This window comes from Silene latifolia, chromosome 3 (genome assembly GCF_048544455.1).
Source record: "Silene latifolia isolate original U9 population chromosome 3, ASM4854445v1, whole genome shotgun sequence".
Classification (NCBI taxonomy): Eukaryota; Viridiplantae; Streptophyta; class Magnoliopsida; order Caryophyllales; family Caryophyllaceae; genus Silene; species Silene latifolia.
The window spans coordinates 122,137,712-122,141,584 of NC_133528.1; the positions used below are offsets into that span (position 1 = coordinate 122,137,712).

Consider the following 3,873-nt stretch of genomic DNA (forward strand, 5'->3'; position numbering starts at 1 on the left):
ATTCGGCTCGATTTCCGCTGGATTCTTCACATTTCTGCAATTTTATACAAAAACACGAAAGTAGACGGAAATAGGGAAAATAGTAGAATAAACTACACATTTGAGCTCTAAAATGCGTGTAAAATAGGGTGTAAAACATCATATTTAGGACACGCATCAGGTATACGGCAGCCCTGTCAAATTTTGGCGCCGTTGCCGGGGAGGCAATTGCCCTATCTGTCTTTGTTCGTTTATTTTATCCGTCTCAGGGAATTTTTATTCCTTGAGGCAGTTCTTATTTATTTTCTTTCAGTGTTGTGTATGCCCAGGTCACACAGGTTTGAGTTAGTTTTGGTGATTCGAGCCAGAGAGACTGTTCAGGCATAGACTCCGTCTGCAAAGAGAATCACGAAAGGAAGACTTGAGTACTTTCGAACCAGAGCTTCAGCATTTCCTTTTTACAGAGAATCCATTTTTTGAAGAAGATACTTCTAGTTCTGTAAGCCAACCAGTAAAGATGCCAAACATTGTCAGTCATTCGGAGCCTAAAGCATCGTCTATTCCAAAGGGTTTCAATCTCCAGACTGAGGATGGGAATACATTTGACATCCGACCTTCCTATATCAATCTGGTGGAGAGGAATCTCTTTAGAGGTGTGGCAGGTGAAGACCCGAGGAAGCATATATATGGAGGTCTTTACGGACTACTGTTCTACTATCCCCGCCACAAAGAGGGTAACTCAAGACAAGATTAAGGAGGTTCTATTTCCTTTTTCTTTGACTGACTCAGCCAGGGAGTGGCTGACTGTTTTGGACTGTACGGTCGCGGGGGTCAGAGACTGAGAGACCCTTGCTCTTGCTTTTTATAAGAGATATTTCCCTCCACAGCGCACCAATCAGCTGAGGGAAAATATCACAAGTTTCAAGCAGGCACCTGATGAGACTTTCTATGAAGCATGGTCCAGTTTCAAGAAGTTGGTGAGGTCTCTTCCTCACCATGGTTTTGACCCGTGGTTTCTGTCCAACCAGTTCTACAATGGGCTGTACAATGATCACATAGCCATACTTGATGCATCATCTAATGGAAGATTCCAAGAGAACACTGACGATGATAAGGGATGGGCTCTTATTGAAGAAATGGCAAACCACTGTGCTGAGTATGGAAACCCGGGGGATGGTATTAGGACAGTTCATGCAGTCGATAAGCAAGTTGTGGCTCAGCTGGAAGCCATGAATGCTAGGTTTGATAAGTTAGAGTTGCATTCTGCTGGGGAGCCTCGGACGGTTCATTTGTTTAGTAGAGGGGAGACTGTCACATGTGAGAGGTGTGGGAGCAACGACGGTCACACTGCTGTTGGCTGTCTTACGGAGATGGAACAAGTCCTTGCTTTTCAACAATACAGGCAAGGAGGGGGTTCCTACTATAACAACCACGGGGCAGTCCATCCTAATTTGAGATGGACAAGTCAAAATGTGCTCAATCCTACCCCTCCTCCGCAGCACCAGCAGCCGTATGTCACTCCACATAAGACTCAACAAGGCTTTTAGAAGCTTCCTTCCTTTCCTACACCTAATCAAGGTGCATCATCTTCTGGTGGAGTAAGTGAGCTAGGTGAGTTGAAGACGATGTTATAGTCTTTGACAAAGCAGTGGCAGCTGAGTGATCAACAAAAAGATGCATCTATCAAGGCACTTGAAACTCAAGTTGCCAGTTAGCCGCGAACCAGTCCACAAGGAAACCGGGTCATTTACCGTCACAAGCTGATAAAAATCCATATGAGACGGTAAATTTAATCAATTTGAGGAGCGGTCGTTCATATGAGGGACCGGACGTGTTGAAATCAGACCCGAGGAAGGAAATCATTGCTGATGAACAGTGTTCTGGTGAAAAAAAGGAGCTGAAGACAAAGAAAGTACTCGATCGACTGATTACAGGGGGTCGATCGAGTGAAAGTGCTGAAGAAATGACTCGATCGAGTAAAATTTCTACTCGATCGAGTGAACAGGAAAAAGATCTTACTCGATCGAGTGAAATTTTTGGTCGATCGAGTGATTTTGTTGAAGAAACAGCTCGATCGAATGGTATGTCTGGTCGATCGAGTAGCGTAGATAAAGAACAAATCGATCGAGAGCCTGCTAGTGCTCGATCGAGTGAAAAATCGCCTGAAAAACCTCGTTCGAGAGGAAAGAAGCGTTCAAAGGATGTGGAGCTTGATCCGGCTGACACGTTGGAAGAGAGGAACAAGGGACTCGAGATACCCATCACGGTGCCCTTCCCGAGGCGTTTGCAGAGTACTAAGGCTAATCAACAATTCGGCAAATTTGCCGAACTCCTGAAAAGCTTGCAAGTCACTATGCCATTCGCCGAACTGCTGACACAGGTACCCTCTTACCTTAAATTTGTGAAAGAAATTTTATCGCGTAAGAGGCACATTAATGATCATGAGACGGTAGCTTTGACCGAGGTAGGGACGACCCTAGTTCAGAATAAGTTACCTCCCAAACAGTCAGACCCGGGTAGTTTTTCGATTCCGTGTCATATTGGTACCCATTTGATTGATAACACGTTATGCGATCTTGGCGCTAGCGTGAGTGTCTTACCGCTGTCTCTGGCTAAGAGACTTGGTTTGACCAAGTTTAATTGCACAAACATGACTGTTCAGATGGCCGACCGTAGCATATCACGACCACTAGGTGTCATAGAAGACATACCTGTTAAGATCGGGAGATTCTTTATTCCCGTTGACTTCGTTGTACTTGACATCCCCGAAGATGCCCATACCCCTATTATTTTAGGGAGACCATTTTTATTCACTGCCCGTGCAGTAATAGACGTCGGGGGCAAGCCATTGACTTTTTAGGTTGGGGACGAGGAATTGATATTCCATCAGTCTAAGTTCCAAAGGGCTCCCATGCACGCTTAGCCTTGCAACGCCCTCTCTTCTATTGACCCTCCTATTGACACTCCAAACGAGAATTTTGAGTATTGTGCTGCTATTGTGACCCCTTCGCCTCAGGTTGAGAGCAAAAAGGAGGAAAGTTCGTCTGTTTTCCTTGCTGCAGGTACAGATGAAAATAATGCAGGCGCTGTCAAAGGGTATTGTGCAATTAACTTCGGTTAAAGTGGGAGTGACGATGTTAAAGCCGGTGAGAAAGGAGTAAGGATGAGAAAAGTTCGCGCGTATGTGAACGTCAACTATTCTCCTCCTAACGATTCAAATGCAAGCTCGTGGAAATTGAAGAGGACGATTAATGTTGCTGAGATGACGTCCTCCAGTCAGAAGCCCTCCGAGGGGCTACTGAATTGACTTGAGAAGTAAGCGGGGAAATGCCCCGTGTAACAAATTGTATAAACAATTTTTAAATTTTCCGTTGAATTTCATTTATTGCTTTTAATTAGGACAATTAGAATTTAGACGATTTTTAGCGTAGATTAGAGACTATAGACTTTTACTTTACGTATTTGGTATTTTGGGATATTTTTGCGAGTGTTTTTATGCAGGTTTGGGGAATTATACGCAAATTCAAGAGCTTACACGAGGAAAAGAGCTCGATCGAGTATTTTTTGTACTCGATCGAGTGAAATCTGTTCGATCAAGTGATTCCATATTACTCGATCGACTAAAGATGAAAAGGGGAGTTCTCGATCGAGTAACTTTTTACTCGATCGATAGGATGCACATAAGAAGCTCGCGATCGAGTAGTTTTAAACCACTCGATCGAGTGATTTTGGAAATGACACGCAGGGAGTTTCTTTAACTTCCTTCTTTTTCTTTGTTATTTCATTTTATCCCCAATTATTTCGACCCCTTCCTCATTTGCGATCAAACAAACCCCAATTCCTCCATTTTTCTTGCCCATTTACCAAATTCGCCACCTATATTTTACTCCCTGC

At 43.9% G+C, this 3,873-nt stretch overlaps 1 non-coding gene across 1 annotated transcript; it reads right to left on the reverse strand.

Annotated features, from left to right (window-relative positions):
• Positions 1-876: 876 nt before the first annotated feature.
• LOC141650164 (small nucleolar RNA R71) lies at positions 877-982 on the reverse strand. The gene has a single exon (XR_012546214.1). It is a non-coding gene; the product is annotated as a small nucleolar RNA R71 (small nucleolar RNA).
• Positions 983-3,873: the final 2,891 nt, after the last annotated feature.